The sequence below is a fragment of the Arvicanthis niloticus genome, chromosome 25, assembly GCF_011762505.2.
Source record: "Arvicanthis niloticus isolate mArvNil1 chromosome 25, mArvNil1.pat.X, whole genome shotgun sequence".
In the NCBI taxonomy this organism is placed as follows: Eukaryota; Metazoa; Chordata; class Mammalia; order Rodentia; family Muridae; genus Arvicanthis; species Arvicanthis niloticus.
The window spans coordinates 33,276,917-33,295,292 of NC_133433.1; the positions used below are offsets into that span (position 1 = coordinate 33,276,917).

General features: G+C 42.9%; 1 protein-coding gene across 5 annotated transcripts in view; it reads right to left on the reverse strand.

Moving 5' to 3' along the window:
- Window positions 1-18,376, reverse strand: part of Sulf1 (sulfatase 1) — a 158,911-nt gene that overhangs the window by 124,246 nt on the left and 16,289 nt on the right. Inside the window, exon 1 of one of the 5 annotated variants that reach the window (XM_076924355.1) lies at window positions 8,156-8,431. The exons of the other annotated variants lie outside the window; for them this stretch is intronic. The gene's annotated coding sequence lies outside the window, so the exon portion shown is untranslated. Of the gene's footprint in view, window positions 1-8,155; window positions 8,432-18,376 lie in introns of those variants that run through there. 5 annotated transcript variants of the gene reach the window in all.

Genomic DNA, 18,376 nt, shown 5'->3' on the forward strand with positions numbered 1-18,376 from the left:
TCATTCATTCATTCAAATCACCAAAGCATCTTTCTTCTCCCAGGTTTCATGTCTGCTGTTGCTGGTCTAAAATGTCTTCTTTTCTCTATTCCATAATCTAGCATGCTCCACATTCCCTTTCCCCAGCACAGATTCCCTTCTGACAACCTCGATGTTTGCTTGTTGCCATCAGCACATAGAACCTGAGATGCAACATAGCACTCTGTTATTGCCTTGTCTCTCCTGTCAGCTTTGAAGATTGTTCATGGAGGACTAGGTCGTAGGCTGCATCTCCACCTTACCCTCTCTTGCCACAGTGTAGCTCCAGTAACTTCAGGGCAGTAACTGATCAGCACCATAAAATCCAGGTCATCAGGATCTGAACTGCACAGCGATCCTTGATTTGGCTTAGAGTTGTTCACATTTGGTTAAAAAATAATCAATTTTAATGGTATTAAAAACTATAAAATTAGTGGCTGCGGAGATAGCTTAGCAGTTACGGTCACTGGCTGCTTTTTCAGAGGACCTGGTTTCAACCCCCAGCGCCCAAATGTGTTTTCCCAATTGTCTATAGTTGCAGTGCCAGGGGATCCAGTGTTCTCTCTTGGCCTTGGTCATCACTGCTCATAGATGGTGCTTGAAAATACATGCAGGCAGAAACCTCAGACACATAAACTAAAAGCAAACCCATTTTTGAAAAGATGTGGAATTAAGAATTAATCCTTAGTCCATTGTGAAACTAGACCAGGAAGTGGGTAGTCTCGATCTGTGCGTGTATGTGCCTGTGTTCATGAATCTGTCTTTTGTTCCTAGAATGAGGTGATAGGTAAGACATGAAAGACTTCTGAAATCTTGGTCCTAAAGTCTGTAAGGGACGGACACATATGCCAGTTCATTAAATGTTACCATCCACTGAAGAGTGCCAGACTTACCTACTGATAATCTTCAGAGAAGTAGAGCTTAGTTTCCTAGCTGTACCTGCCGAGCTTGGGTCAGCCAATTTGTGCCACTGTGTGTCTGAATTTAGTGCTTATGAGTCTCTATAGAAAACTTGGTGACTGAATTCTGTTCTTTTCTTGCCCCAAGTCTCAGATGTTCAGAAACAGAGCATGTTTGGCTTCCCAACTTCACCAACTCATGAGAATTTGCTGCAGAGAAATACCCTTAAGCCCCCAGGCTTTGGTGGAAGGTTCGTGAAATGCTGTGTTGCTGATGGTTTTTTTTTTTTGTTGTTGTTGTTGTTTTGTTTTTTTTTGTAAGCTGTTTTGGAGGTCGCCTTATCTGCACACTGCACAGACACAGTTAGAAATGTCTCAGTGGGGAATGGCTCCTTATGAAGGTAGATGTCTTTGTGTTGTCTCCCATTAGTGGCTTCAGTCTTGCTCTTGAGGAGAATTCTTCCCTGGATCCTTCCTTCCTGGAAATTAGTTCCAAACTGCTTTCCCTAAAGGATGGTCAAAACGTCCAAAATGTCCACGGTAGAAAATTGCCCCAAACCACACAAATTCTGGCATGGTGAGTGGTGCGTTCATGTGAGAGGATTACTTCAGATACAGTGCCATGAAACCAGAAAACATGAGAACTTCAGAAGCCAAACCCAAGAGAGAGTCGGGGAACTTCCAGCTTCCACAGAGCCTACAACCAAGCACCCTCTGCACTCTGGCGTCTGCGTTCATCTGTGCTTGTGATGCTGCAGAGGTAAGCACTGTGACTCAGAGTTTGCATGGAGGAAACCCTTATCAGCATAGCCAGAGAACTCATGGGCTACACTAGTAGTTCAGGCCTCTTTGTGAGATGATTGGCACCACATACTAAACTGCATTTTCTTCCTATCCCTCCTTGTGCTTTTGAGAATTTCCAACATTATCTTTCTTTCTTTCCTGCCTCTTTATCCCCTCCTCCCCCTTTTCTTTGTTATGGGATGAGGTAAGGCAGAGTCTTAACCTATAGTGCAGGCTTACCTAGAATTTCACCATGCAGCCCAGGATGGTCAAGAACTCACAGAAATTCTCCCAAGTGCTGAATTAGAGCCACACCCAACTTCTTTCTCTTGCTCATTCTCCATTTGTTTCTTACTTCTCTTCATTTCAGGAGTGTGGCAGGTTTTTATTTTGTAGCCCAGGCTGGCCTGGAATTCACTACTTAACTCATGACAGTCTTCCTTCCTTTCTCTTTCCCTTCTTCCCCTCAGTCTCCCTGCTCTCTTTTCTTTCCGTCATTTTTTAAAGATAAAGTCTTGCTGTATAGCGTAGGTTGGCCTGATAATTTTTACTTAGCCCAGGCTAACCTGGAGTCCACAATACCTCAGCCTCTTAAGTACTGGAATTAAAGATATATATCATCTGCCTTATATTTGTTCATTTCTTTTAAATTTTTAATTAGATTTTTATTCTGTGTGTGTGTGTGCCTGTGCACCCATGTACACGCATGTGCCCATATGCATCTGACATGATGTGTATAGAGGTCAAAAGAGTAGCTTCACTCATGCTAGACAAGTCTCTTCCACAGCCACATGTCTAGCCTTAGAGTCTTCTTCTCATCACACAATGACAAGTCATTTTGGTAAAGCCAGGAACATTTCCGTCATATGAAAACCAGACGGGCTGAGATATAACTTTAGGTCAGAGCACTTGCCAGGCCTTTGTAAAGTTTGGTTTTAAACCCAGCCTCCAACTCCTCCAAAAGTCAAAGATAATTTTCAAAGTTTTAGTCATTGAGGGGTGGGAATGACCCATCAGAAAGCTAGTGGGATTTAGATTATAATCAAATACCATCTAAGAAATAATTTTTAAAATTCTTATGTTAGTGGTAGAAATCACTTTTAAAATCCAACTTGTGCCTAAACAGTTCACCCACTGAGAGGAAATAGTCTACAAGTCTATGAGCCGAGCCACAACGTCTGGGGCTAAGTCTCTCTCATAGCCAATGGCATTTACTCTGCCATGTTCACGAGGAGGGAAGAGCTCAGAAATTCTGGAAATCCGAGATGTGTTGCCACAGAAGATTAAGTGCTGAGCATAGGAAGGGTCAAAGGGTTTGAGAAACCCAAGGTTATCAAGTAATCAGACCCCCAAGATCGGAAAAAGCTTCAGCTTCCTGTCTGTTAAGCAGGCTTTTCTGTTTGCCTAAAATGTTAAATTGCCTTCCAGCTGCCAGGGCTGGAAGGGTGGCTTAGTGGTTAAGCCTTCAGTGCTCTTACAGAGGGCCTGAGTTTGGTTCTCATCTCCCACATAAGCAGCTTGTAACCACCTGTAACTATTCCAAGGGCTTCCAAGAACTGTGGTATCATCTGCCTCTCCCCATATACACATACTTAAACAATAAGTTCTTAAGTAAATAAATGACAAAGCTCACTGACCCCTCCTCTGTACTTCCGCACTGGGCTGGGGAATGGCAGGAACTTGAGGGTAGAATTTGGGAGAAATGGTTGCAGTCCTCTTCTGGGCCAGGTCATGAAATACAAGCTTTGGTCTTGGGGTTCCTCCTCCAAGGTAAAGTGAAAGCTGCCTAGGGAGAAGCCTTCTTTTGGATGAGCAAATAGGACCAAATTTTGAATATATGATGCTCTAGAAAGCTCTCTACTCTGCTCAGTGCTCACAGCAAGGTGAAAGCAAGCATCTTAAAGGCTAAACTAAGGTCAGCTAGACATGGCCTTCCTCTCGTGAAGTTAATGAGAACACAATCCACCAGACAGACAGCAGGGACCAAGAGTAAAGCAGTAAGTCCAGTGAGCCAGGATGCAGATGTATCTTGGGAACATTAAGACAGGAGGGCTTAGTCTTTACCTTCCCATTCAAAATTACATCGAGAGGAGAGTTTGTCCATTTTATACTCTTAAAAACTTGTCCTTAAGATGGAGAAGGGGAGATAGCTCAGTCAACAAAGTGCATTGCCATTTGGGTGTGAGAACCTGGAATTACTCCCCAGGTTTCAGAATAAAAATCCAAGCATGGCAGTGGACTGAGCCTGTAATACCAGTGCTGGGAGGATCCCAGGAGCTGATTGGCTAGCCAGCTTAGCCTTACTGGTGAGTCCTAGGTCCCAGTGAGAGACCTTGTCTCAAAACCAAACCAAACTAAGCCAAGCCAAAACAAAACAAAACAAGGTAGATCCAGTCAGTGCCCAAGGAAGACAAACAACCCAGGGTGTCCTCTGGTACACACACACAGAGACACCCACATACTTAAATTCTTACACACATTTATCCACCCACACACTTACACACATACCTAAAAGCATATTTACATACCTCTTACTTACACGAATTTAAATACACACATGTGCACACACACCAAAAAGCATATTTACATACACACATGTGCACACACACTTACACACTTAAATACACATCTTCACACACACACACCCCTCTTTATCTTTATTCAATGGTACAATTCTTTACTAACTTACACTGCAAATGTCAGAGAACCCTATTCTCCGCTTGCACCTTCTTTAGCTGCATTGTGTCCTCCCTAGCTAGCTACCCAGTTGCCTACATCTGAAACTATATTAGACGTTTCCTGTCTCTTCATTCCATTCATCCAGGAATTCAGCCCACATTATGAATGTTATACCTTCTAAACATGGCTGGAATCTTAGTCTGTTGTCCATCTTCACAGCTCGAACCTTAGCAGCTCCCCATTTGGTCACAATGATCTCTTCCCAGTTCTCCTAGTTTACAGAGTTTTACTCATTGGCCTCTGCATAGCCCATATTTCATATGATCAATAGGAGACACAGATAAAAATCTTTCTAGGACTCAGAGTGTAGTTCTGTGGTGGAGTCCTTGCCTAGACTTCATTCCCTGTACTTTGAATACAAATAAGAAAGACTTTCTAAAATATGAGTCACATCTGCTTTCCATTTCCCAGCTATATAAAAATTCTTTTGTCTCTTCTTTGAGTGAAAAGCAGACCCCAAAACAATGAACATGGAGGAGTAGTGAAAGGTCCGGGACTCCCCAGAAAGGAGGTCCACTTAAGTCACAGGATAGCACGCACCCAAAGGACACACGAGAGACCGTCTTGCTGTAAAGCACATGAGGTGGTTTATTATATCAGAGCTCTGGGCCAGCCCATATCCCCATAACTCACATAGGGGATAGAGGGACTGACCTCGTGGCTCAGTGGTCTAGCGCTTATATATGGGCGGGGCGGGGAAAAAGCGAACTTTCGCGAGGGTGCACAGGATTGGTTGTTTTACTTTTTTTTTGAACACTAGTAGGCCGTACCATGGGGGCAGGGTGTAGTTCCTCCCTTGGCCAGTCAGTTTCTGGGATGTTCTTAACAGGCCTCTGTCCTGTAACTACCCCTCCTCTGTAACTAATTAGGTGGACCCAAACCTGCTGGCAGGTGCTTTTCTGCCCAAGGTCTAAGGCGAAAAATTTACACATATTTCATAAAATGGCCTTTATAATTTTTCACTCTACAGTAGAAACTCTGGGACACAGATTCTTCCATCACTGAGCTGGGTTTGCTGCAAAAACAGCAGACAGAGGGATTACACTATCAGAGGCTAGAGAGATGGCTCAGTCAGTTAAGAACACTGGCTGATCTTCTAGACGACCCAAGTTCAATTCCCAGCACCCACATGGCAGCTCACAACTGTCTGTAGTACCAATTTCTGGGTATCTGGTACCTTTACTGACATACATGCAGGCAAAACACCAATGCACATAAAGTAAAAATAAATGTAAATCTCAATGTCTTAGTAACACACTCCAGTGGAACTATAAACTGTAGCTGGTCTGTGGGTGTGTGTCTCACTAGAATTAACAGGACTCCCCATTGTACTGATGTAACTCTCTTGGATTCAATACCCGGTCCCTTTTAATAGACTAGTCTACCCCTCCTGTTCTGTTCAGCAGTGCTCTTGCCTTCTGGAGAGTTCTTCCCACCAGCTGCTTATTCTTTGAAACCCAGCTCATCACCATCACCTTGTGAAGAGTTCCTGGCTTCCTGAGGCAGAAGTAACAACCTGATTTGGGCACCTTCTCTCAGTCCTGAACCCACTTCTTTTCAGGTATAAAAGCTATTGATTAGGGGATTATCTGTTGCTTGGTCTGTTCCTCAGAACTCTTCCAAGACAAGACATTTTACCCACCTGAGTATTGACACTGCTTAACACAGCATGCCATCTATCCAAAGTAGATGCTCACCAGTGAAGTAAAAGATAAAAGCAGGTGCCAGGGAGATAGCTCAGCACTTAGGAAGAAGCACTTACTGCTCACTCTTCCAAAGGACCCAGGTTCAAATCCCAACATCCACATCAGGTGGTTTATAATCATGTATAACTCTAGTTCTATGAGGAAAAAAGGCCTCGTTTGGATTCCGTGGGCACCCACAAACCTATGGCAGGCACACATATAAATAAAAATAAATCTTAAAAAAAAGATGAAAAGAATAAATGGGAAAGCCCCAAGTGTACTAAAATAGTGCAGTGTTCTGACTAGATACTTTTCTATGTTATATTACTTCCTGTGCTAGATACTTTTTCTAGATTACTTATTTTTCTATATTATTTCCTTGCTAGCTAGTTTTCTATATTTCTTTCTATGCTAGATAGCTTTCCACATTACTTCTTTCTGTCTTACCAACACTCTTCTCCCGGGGTGTGGAGCTTTGTCTCATTTCCTAGGCGGCTTGCTGCTGCTATGTCTTGCTGCTGATCCTCAGGTGACAGTGACATGAAGTCTGACCTGGATCTTATCTGTCTATGTCCCCTCTGCTGAAACCAAGGCTAAGGTTGAGATGACAGGGCTGGTCTTTGTAGACCGTGACATACAGTGTTGATGGATCCCATTCAAATTTAGAGACAAAATAATTAGGGCTCAGTTTCAATTATATCTGACAATTTCTTGATAATCACAGATAATTTGAAGTAGAAATATAATTTAAATAAGATTTTAAAATTTAATTTAAATAATTTACTTATTTGCTTTTTTTTCCCCCTGTGAGAAGATCTTCCTATGTATCTTAGGCTGGTCTTGAACTCATGATGCTCGTGGCTCAGTTTTCTGAATGCTGGAATTATAGGTATGGGCTACCACATCTGACTTAATTAAAGTCTTTAAAACTTGATAAGAAATTTCTCCATTTGCTCCGTTTTGCATGCAAAACAGAGAGGGAGACACAGATAACACACACACACACACACACACACACACACACACACAACTCTGTTATACAGGACACAAGTCTGTCTAATATAGAAAATGATAGCTCAGTGGATAAGTCACAATGCTTAGAGCATTTAACCTTAGGCATCCTTGTATATTTCTAAGTTTTCTTTCACAAAACAATAGTGAGCAATAATAATTTTTCATTTCTCACAAGAGGAGATACAGTCATGGTTTTACAATTATAATTATAGTTACCTCCAACAAAACTTTATCCCAGTGGCTTTCAATTAACAACAGTACTTCCACCTGTTCAGAGCGTACGCCTTCCTTCTGTTGCTCTACAGGGTTGTAGAGAGGTGACATGTAAAAGCCACACACCACATCCCTGAGCTGAATATTTCAGGAAGGTCACATTCTTTATGGAGAGCAAGTTTAATAATTTGGCTCCGGGGCTTTGCCAGCGCGTAAGTAGCTTTTGTCCATGCTTCTTTAATATTAAACCCTTTGGACGTAGAGTGAAAAAAATTAATGAAAGCAAACATGCCGCACTGGAGTCACCGTGTTTGTTACAGTTTACAGAAGCGGGCAAAAGTTTCAAGCCTCTTGTGGAAGTTGGTATTTATTTCATAGTATAACGTCCAGCAATTATATTTACCTGAAATTGTGAGTAACCAAAACAGATAAACTGAGGATGAAGTCAGTTAAAATCTCTGCATTGCCCAACAAACCAAGTGAGTAACCAGGCTCCTTCCTGTGAGGGCTGTGAGCCAGCCTGCATGTAGCCAGGCTAGGCTAGACTAGAATGAACTAAGTGAGACTGGTCAATCTAAACACATCTTCCGGGTGTTATTTTGTCAAGTGAATTATCATCTGAAACCTTTTTCCTTTCTCGTATCCTTAGGAGAGACCAAACTAGGAGGGTGAAGAACTTTGGCCAGAGACACATTTTTCACCATTTAAGCATTTCAAGTAGGGGTAGGATCATAAAAACACAAACTGCACAAGAGGCAGGAAGGGAAACCTGTTTTCTTCCTAGCAAAAGCAGATCATACTTACAAAAGCCGCCTTGAAAGTCTTCTCTAGAGGAAAGGCTCAGGGAGCAGGGAAGAGGCAGAGGAGCAGAGATTAGGTGGCAGCGGGACTTCCTTCCTCCTCCAGAATGGGAGAGTCATTGTTCCTTATCGCCCTGACCTCTGAGGGGCTCCAGGAGCCAGGGAGGCTTGGCCTCTGATCCCAGCCGCCCTTTCTCCTGGCCTCTGGGCCTCGGATTTCCAACTTGCAGATAAAGCTGCCCGGCCTGACACCAGCTCCAAGATTCATTAGGGACTGTCTGCGAAATGCTTGTAAGATGCAGTTATATAAGCCTGGCGTATTATTATCATCACACACCCCCATAGACCCAGCTCTGCCAGACAAACAAAAGGCAGTTCCAAGAAGAGGAGGAGCAGAGGCACAAGTTCCACTGGGGGTGAATTTCGGGACACTGCTGAACTGACTGGAAAAAAAAAACAACAACAACAAAAACAAAAAACAGGCAACCCAATAGGAGTATGCAAACAAACTGCGTTGCAGCTGGCAGGCTGGGAGGGGAGGGGGCGGGAAGGGAGTCAGGGTTTCCAGGCATGTGGTTCTGGCGCCCGGAGCACTCAGTACAGTAGCTGCCTGTGGCAGGATGGAATGGATGAGGAAGACGACGTGGGCTTGGGAAAACCAGGTGTTCCAGAGGCCAAGTACTTAGTAAACACTGATCATTCTTAAACCCGGGCCTGGTTGGTGCTCTGTTCTTTTATTCCTGGTCTCCCTTTCCTAATGGTAGTTTGTAGGGTATCTCCTATGCTCTGAGGAGTTCTGTTTCAAATTGTCTGGGTCTCTGTTCTTTCCTCTGTGAGAACCCTCCCCCCCTCAAGCCAGAGTCATCTGAGAAAGTTCCCTGCCACGGTCCTCATCTCTTAGCTTGCTGCTGTATCTTCTTTAAGATTATTATTATCTGTGCCTGCATTACCCTCCTGGTGTGAAGACTCCTATCCTGGCACTTAAAGCCCACAGTTTATGTTTGCACAGTAAATTTTCACTTCCGGCGCCGCCCTTCAGTATCAGCGCCCGGCAGCATCTTAGAACAGGTGGATTGAACAGTCCTTGCGTTTAGGAACTTACAGCCACATTCCGGCTCCTCATTTCAAATCTCTGCTCTCCTGCAAAAGTTCACCCCAATTTCTCTTGTGTCTTACTGTCTACAGTGCATCTTGCTACTGTTCCCCACCAGCTTTCCCAAACCTCCCTCCTCATCGATCGCGCGATGGCCTGAGTTAGCCTTGGAACAGCGGTAGCTTAGTGAGTTTACTGAATTCGTTTGAGATCAAGTCTCACTTTGTAGCCTCTGCCTCCCTCCCTGCTAGTATTAAAGGTTTGAGCCACCAAATCTGGCTGTTATTGAATTATCTTACAGCTTGATTGAATCTCACCTGTGCCTTTTGAGTTACGGAAGAGCCTACCCAAGAACGGAGAAGTTGGTTGTTGTGGATATGTATGTAATAGACTCATGAGGGTTTGTGGTACCCCTCCCATGTTTGAGTGATTGAGAATGCTCATAAGCTTAAAAGGGAGAGGGCGAGGCATGCCTCGGTGCTAGGCAGCATGCTTGCCTAGCATGCTCAAGACCCTGGGATCCATCCTTGAACTGGCAAAAACATAGGGTCAGCCTTTATGTAACGTTAAGTTTGGGTGGTCTTTTTTCAGACATAAGTCTGCAGAGAAGCAGGGCTGCTAACTCCTGTGAAAGCCCCTCCCTGCTACCCACAGAAAGTGTCCTATAAGGACAGCCTATGGGCTAGTGAGATGACTCAGTAGGTAAAAGTGCTTGCCGCGAAACCTGGCAACCTAAGTTCAAACCCATGTTGTGAAAGGCGAGAAATAACTCCAGCAAGCTGCCCTCTGACCTCTGCAACACCCCCATCCTAACATGAATAAATGAGTCAGTGTAATTAAAAAGAAATAAAGTACAGCTTATTTTATATAATCCCCAAAAGTGGGGTTTTCAACACTTACACACTAAGGACACACTTTATGGAAACAACCCACTGTGCTCCGGGTTACCACACAGGGTGAACACAATCTTCTTGAGGCTTTTTATTAACATGTTCTAAGCGACATTTCCTCTGGTGTTCTTCGGCAAAGCAATATGCTTTAAATTCTACGTCTGGTGTCTGGGATCTTCATCCTGTCATCTAAGAGACTTGAGATGTTTCTACATGGCACACGCTCTCCAATGCATACAGAATGTCCAGCGAATTAGAAGACTTTTCGTGCCTCCTCTAATTTGGAACAATCAAAACCAATTCAGGTTCAAAAGAATTTCAGCCTCAACTCGAGTGTTTGGGGTTTAGGTCCTCGAGCTATGTATGCTTGTGTATTCCAGTTTTATATTTGAGAGAGAGAGAGAGAGAAAGAGAGAGAGAGAGAGAGAGAGAGAGAGAGAGAGAGAGAGAGAGAGAGAGAGAGAGAGAGACTAGAGGTCCTGGACCTCTACATAGCCACAGCCCTAATGAGCCATCCTTTACAGAAATGTTCTTCTTGTTGTTGGATGATTTTGTCCATATAGATGTTTGGCCTGCATGCATGTCTGTGCACCACATGTATGCAGTGTACTTGGAAGGCAGAAGAGGGCATTGGATGCTCTGGGACTGATGGTTGTGAACCACCATATAGGGTGCTGGGGATAGAACTCAATGCGGGAAAGAGCTATCACCCTAGTTCCCTAAAGAGCATTCTTAACCTACCACTATCCTGAAATACAGTCATTTTAATCTTTATGTTACCAATGGGAAAACCAACTCTGGCTGTGGTAATTCATTTTTGTATCTGTATAACACAATCCCTGAGGAAAGCAACCATTCAGGATTCACTGTGGATCATGGTTCCACAGACTTTGCCCACCCTGGCTTGGTTCTGTTCTTTGAGCATCATTCCAGCTGGGATTACTAGGTATATAAATGACTAGGCTTGGAAGCCTTGGGTTTGACATGCTGCCTTGATATCTTGGGGCCTCATTGCACCCTTCTAAGGCCCAAACCCATAAATCCCTCTGTTTTTCTCCAATTTGCCCCTTCCCCACATTAGTATTAAAGACTCTGCTCTTGGCTCGGTCCTTTGTCAAGTAGATCAGTATACCTCATCCAGCCATCAACCCAACAGCTCAGCTTCCTGGGCTTCAGCTCAGTCCTGCCATGGAATTTGTCAAAGGAGCCAATCCTGTTTTCCCCTGCAAGCTTTCCTCTGGCTAGACCCAGACACTGCATCCTGGCTACAAAAAGCCAGCCTCCCCCGTTCTGCGTTCTGCGGTTCACTGTGCTCTCAGTTCCAGAGTGCATATGGCCTTGAGCCTCCTCCCCCAGGTGGTGAGTACGTGACTAAGTGGATCTTCACTGCTCAGCATCGGTGCAGTGAGCTCTAATGTCCCCAGGGCCCTAGGGTGGAACTGAGAGGACAAAACAATGACCAGACATTAATACTAATACTAAAAGGAATTTATTACGCAGACCTACTGCCAAACAGACCATCTTTGGCCTTTTGCTAAGCGTCATGCTATTCGCAAGGAGAAATAAATTTTAGCTCAAATAATGTCAACCAGACCTAACCTTTATTAATTTCTACACCCCTGAGCTTTGCCATCTGCTGTTTTTAATTTGTATTTTGCTCACCTAGAGGTCTGGGAGGTCAGTAGCATGTTCCCTTTCTTTGAGCGAGCTTTAACTACAGCCCTGCCTGGAGGCAAAGGATAAGAAGAGACCCTTTCATGGCTGTCATTTATATCCACTAACTGCATTCTTCCAGGAAAAAGCAGCAGAAGGAATTTTTCTCATCTTCGTAGATGGCAGATTATAATAAACAGTTTTTTTTTTATCTGAGACATCCTACTATTAATACATTTTCAAATTCTCAGCCCTAGAAACAAACCTTTCGATGTAATTTCTTCCTTGTCCATGAGATTTACAAATGGAAAGGTCGTGTTTGCACTAGACTTTGGTTTGAGATTAATCTTCTCCCTTTGTGTTTCTATAGAATCCAGGCACTTTATTATTTAGTCGTTTCCAAATATGAAATGCTTGTCATTCTTGAACAATGACCTAATCTTCCCTTTGTGGGTGGAGAAAGAGAACTGGAAAACGGCTAGCCATTGTCAGGACACAGATCACGTGGAGGGTTGTGAGGAGCCCTCCACGTCTCAGTCTACAGGATAAAGGTGTAAGGTGTATGATATTCTCCTGCCATGGAAAGGTGTGCATGCAAAGCCCAGCTGCATCTGGGCATGGGAAACTCCGGGAGTGTTGGCAGGAGGATTGCAGAATTGGGTTAGGCAAGGCTAAGTAGTGAGTTCGTCTTTAAATCTTGTTTTTATTTATTTCTTTTTTAAACTTAATTCATTTAGTTTTAGTAAGTGTATGAAATACTGGGTTTCTTCGACTTTTTGGAGGGTGTGTATGGTGGTAGTGGTAATGGTAGTGGTGGTGGGGGTGGGGGTGTTCCAAGACAAAGTTTCTCTCTGTAGTTCTGGAATTTGCTCTATAGACCAGGCTGGTTTGAAACATAGAGATCAGCCTGTCTCTGTCACCCTGGTGCTGGGATTAAAGGCATGTGCCATCATACTGGGTTTCTTTGTGACAGTTTCCTGCCATTCAATTTTGCTTGTATTTATCCCTGTCATTGTCCCTTATGCTGCCCTACTCCAGATGGTATCTGTTTTCTTCCCAAATAGTACCCTTTCGGATCTAGGCCTTTCTAGTGAGAGAGAATGTTCAATAGCAGTGTATGTCTTTTTATTCCTTTCCCATTATACATAGGGAAATGTATACATGTATACATTTAGCCCATGTATAATGTATGTATACATTATATATGTATAATGTATGTATACATTATACATGGGCTACATGGCCAGTTTCACAAAAGGAAGTCCACTTGGATTCCTTCAGACCTGCCAACTTCAGCACTGAGGCTCTGCCTTCACAACACCTCCTTGTCTTTCAGGTGCTGTGTCCTGCGTATGAACACAAAATATCAGAACAGGGTCTCATTTAAGCCCCATCTATTGCTCATGAAACCTCTACTAAGGGGCTAGGAACTAGCTCTTGTGAAATGTCATAACATTTTATAGACGTATACACTGAGCTTTTATGTTATTCCTGAGGCCAGACGAGACCCTGCCCACCCCCTCACTTCAAAGGCTTTCACACTTGACTAATTCTGAAGAGTAAATTGATTTTCTCATTGTTTGCTGCCTTTGACAATAGGAGGGCTGGTGCACCCACCACTGCTAAATCGACAGCTCCCTTACACCCAAGGGGAAAGAATACGTGTTAATATCTTTAATGACTGGCATCTTTATGAGAAATGTGAAATCATTTATCGTCAGCAACAACCTGCCTAGGATTAAAACGGAAGTAATCTGTCAGGAGAAATTATTTAGACTGATGTGAATTAACCGAATAAATTGGCTTCCGATAGCTTCCTAAGGACATGTAGATTCAAGTTGGTTGAAAGTCAGCGTGAGATGCCGGAGAAGCTGGAAAGAATTGGCATTCTACAGGAGGAAAATATACCACATTTACTATATAAACTCGGTTGTGCCTACTAGGACACTGAAATCAAGAGGACATGCTGAGTAAGCAGGCAGATGGCGAGCCTACTCAAAACAGCAGTGGGACATCACAAAACCACCTCCTTGTAAGATCCTGGAGTCTAAACAGTCTATAGTATTCACTGGGCGCTGGTCTCATTCTCCCAGGGCTGCCTTTAAAGAACCAGTGCTGCTATAGAGCCTGCCACTGTGCAGCAATGTGCAGGAAGGTGTGGCCTGCTGGAGCTCCTCCCTCCACTCATGATGGGGTTGCGCAACAGCTAACAAGGTTTTTTGGTTTTTGTTTTGGGTTTTTTTTTTTTTTTTCCAGAATCTCACTTTTTTTTCTTCCTCCAAAGTTTCACAGCAATTTTTTTTAAACCTATTTACTCAGAAAACCTCAGAAATTATAGAGGAAGCACTCTAGCTGTCTGAGAAGTATAATTGGTCTGGAAAAAAGGTATAAATTGTCAAAAAAATATGTAAACCTTATCCATGTAATTGATGCCTACACTTTACTGTTTAGAAGCTTCTCCTCAGGATATTTTAGAGTCTGAGTATCTTGTCGGCACTCTCTCAAGGCTACCTTTTCTAGGGAAACACATTCTCTTTCCATGGAGCATTGGTTGAGAAGTGATCACACCAGCCTCTTGGATTTGTATGTTTAAACATGTACACAGAAAGGCATGGGTTGATTGGGTTTGTATGTTTAAACGTGTACACAGATAGGCATGGGTTTGTATGTGTAACGTGTACGGAGGAAGGCATGGGCTGATGGTATAGCACTATGACAGAGCATTGGCTCAGCACAAGCCAAGCCTTGTCCGCTCCTTGACAACCCCCAAACACAATTGCAATACATACATACATGCATATATACATGCATACACACATATATACGTATACATATGTATATACATATATATACACACACACATACATACATATATTCATGCATACATACATATGTATGTATATAGAAAACCAGAGGTTTCAAAGCAATGGAGACCAATAATAACCTCAATGTTTCTCTGGCTTTAAACCAAGGAATAAACAGACCTTTGATAGTCTAGGAAATAAAACTTTTCATGTTGAGTATATATGTGTGTTTCTGTATACACCCATGTAGGTGTCAGAGATTAACTTCCTCTGACACACCTCAGATGCCTTCTGCCTGGATTCTTTAAACAGTGTCTCTTACTGGCCTGGCCTGCCATCCAGCCTCTGGGATCTGCTGGTCTCTACCTCTCCAGCCCTAGGATTAAAAGCACATTTAATGTCATATGGATTCTAGGGCTTGGATTCAAGGTCTCAAGTATTTTCCTGACTGAATTATCTCCTGAACTCCCAATTCTATGTTTTATGTTAGCATTTTAAGATCTAAAGCCTAAGTATACTAGGGGGCAGGTAGACTGCCAGAGAGACAGAGAATGCATTGAACACAAACTAAATCACCTGGTCTCTGTGTACGCAAGTGGAGGTGCAGATGCTATTGTAGTGCCATACATGCTGAGGATCAGGTGCTGGGGGATGCAAGAAGAACTGACTGGGTGGAGGCCAGAAAAGAAGCAGGGGTTGTAAGAGATGGAACCGGGGATGCCATCCACTGCAAAGGTGCAGACTGAGAGATACTGATAAGGATGTGCAGAGACACAGAGAGAAAAGACCTCAGTAGACAGAACCTGCAAGAGCCCTTGTCTGGGACTGAGAACTGCCAGCATTGTTATGAAGCAGAGGCTAAGGCTTGAGCCAGGACAAGAGGGACAGGCAGGAAGGGGAGTGATGACAGGCAGGCAAGGCCAAGCTGAGTAACCTGAGCAAGGCTGCCCCTTCCAGGCCAGGCAGATTTTTACCCACAATCCCCTCACACAGCAGGAAAGTCCGGTGTGTGCCTGAGGTGTCCGTGTTGAACAAGAGTCTCTGGTCTAAAGCAATGGTGGCTTTACAGAAGCAAGTGGAGCTGGGTGAACGTGGGCTTCTGTGCTCACCTGTCTTATTTGGGCAAAAAGTGTATCTGGATGATTGGCATGTGAAAGTTCAGAGTGAGAGGACACCACAAAAGGGGCCAGTGGAAGTGTGCCTTCAAAGGGCATGGGCTGGGGAGTGTGGCATCTGGGAAGCAGAGGAAAGCAGAACCGTGATACCAAGACAGCCTGATCTACAAGTTCCTGGCCAGCCTAGGCTGCATAGTGAGACCCTGGTTTTTTGCTTGGTTCTTAAGAAAGAAGGAGGAGGAGGCAGAGGCAAGGTGAAAAGGTGTTTGCCACCGCAGCCCCTCCCTGACTCGTTGCTTGGTGGGAAAGTGCCTGTGTCTCCTACAGACAGCCATGCTCCTGCTCTGCCCTTTGCCAAAGTTTGGCATTCTTTATTTAACTGCTTAGAGCAAAAGGAAGGAGAAATCATAGAATCTAACCAGCAGTGCGCCTGAACATTTTTTTTCTTTCACTTTTTCCTTTTGTCATACAGACAGACAAGTGACTGTAATCTAAACAGTTACCCAGTCAAAGGCCACATCTGTCAAATTATCAAGAGGGCAGTTCAGCTTTCCAAGGGCTGACTTAGTCATTTAAAAGTATAATTTGTTCTCTCTCTCTCTCTCTTTCTCTCTCTCTCTCTTCGAAACTGTGCTTTGCTATAAAGCTAAGGTTTGGTGAATTGAGCCAACTTAAATTTTAGGTCTTGCGTTTAAGTATTTAGACCACAATGTCTTAAAAGCTTTTTAATAGAGAACTCTAAACATCATCCATTCATTAAACAAGCAATTATTGAAAATGTAGAATGGACCAGGGACTGCTGTGGATGCAGATAAGAACCTGCCTTTTAACAGAAATATATATTCTAACAAACTATGTTCTTGAGTAGAATTTTGCAGGGATTTTTTTTTAAACAAATATAAGAAAATAAAATTGATTAAACTCTCAACTAGGCTTAAAGGGAAGGGTAGAGAGTGAAGGGAACACCCAGGGCAGGGCTCTGGCTCAGGATTGGGAGCCTGGGTTTAACTGTTAGCACAACAAAAATGCATTTAAATGTATCTGTATCTGTACATACATACATGTAGGACTCACTGAGATGGCTCAGTGGGTAAGTGCACTTGCTGCCAAGCCTGATACCCTGAGTCTGATCCCTAGGACCCACACGGTGGAAGGAGAAAAACAACTTCTGAAAGTTGTCCTCTGGTCTCCACATACCTCGTCATGTACCAATGAATCCATGTAATAACAATTTTAATAAGTACATGAATAAAGATACTATTCAGGGGATGGGAGGGAGTGTAGTATCTAGTTTCCTGGTATCCCAGCCTGCTTTGGTGTGTATGTGTCTAACATTGCTGGAGGGGTCAAACTAGAGCTCAGCTTATAACACAGGAGTTGGGAGAAATGAACGAGAGGGAGGAGGGCTACAAAGGGAAACATCTGTTCTCCTAAACGCATTGGAACTCATCTGCACACGTCATGGGACTACATTCCTAAGTATTAATATCTCAATGTGTTTTACCCAGGAATAAAAATATTACATAATGCATGACTTAATTTTAATATTTTACCTAAGAATACAAAATATTACATAATGTATGAGGCAGAGGCAAAAGCAGAGATGGAGGCAGAGGTGGAGGCAGGATTGCTTCAGTCTGATTTAAGGCTTTTCCTAAACAACATAATGACATTCTCATCTCAAAAAAAAAAATCCAAATTTCAATTATGAATTGGCTTTGACCAGTGGCACTGATATTGGTGACTAGTTGAAAGATGGTGTGACTCTGGTTTGTGAAGACATTTAAGTGGAAGTTAACGTCTCAGTTTATACAAATGGATTACAAAAATGCCAGTGAAATCGATCCATATCCTTCACACCGTGGCTCATCAGTTCTATAGTGTGAGAAATTAACTAATTTTCTCATGTTTGCACTTCTTTACTGAAACCCACAAAATTAAAAAGAGTTGCAAATTTAATGGAAAATGATAAGACAGCAAGAAATCAATTACTCAGATGAGTTTGTGGTTGATAAACTGTCCTAATTGGCTTGCTTTATAAAGATCATTCTCAGGTACATGGAGCCCTCAACTTATGGCGGAGTTACAGCCAGATCGAGCTCTTGAAAACTAAAAATATCATTAATTGAAGATGCATTTGGTACGTGTATGCCTTCAAACATCATAGACATGTATAACAATCTCAGATCACTTACGTCAGTCTCCAGTTAGGCAAAACCACCCAAGCAAAGTCAATTTTACAATAAATAGTTAACTATCTTAGGTAACTCATTGAATACTATACTGAAAATTGAAAAGTAGGGTGGACGTATGGGTCTTCCTTCAGAAGTTATGACTGTAGAGTTAATCATTAGGCTGAATCATTGTCAGAGTAGGGTGTCTGTCTGTCTGTCTGTCTGTCTGTCTGTCTGTGTGTCTATGTGTGTCTGTTTGTGTGTTGAAGGGACTAGAAGCATAAGAAGAAAAGAGAAACTATGCTCCTTCTCTTAAAAATATTGAGAATAATCTTCAGAGAGTATGGTCTTGTTGGCTAGATATTAACATGTTAGTGTGTATTATCTATGAAAGTTTCCTATCCTTAAAAATGGACAGGTATTTAATTATGTAATATTCTCCATAAGGTTACAAAAACTAAATGAAATGCTTAAAAGTGTTTTACACAGTCTCAGG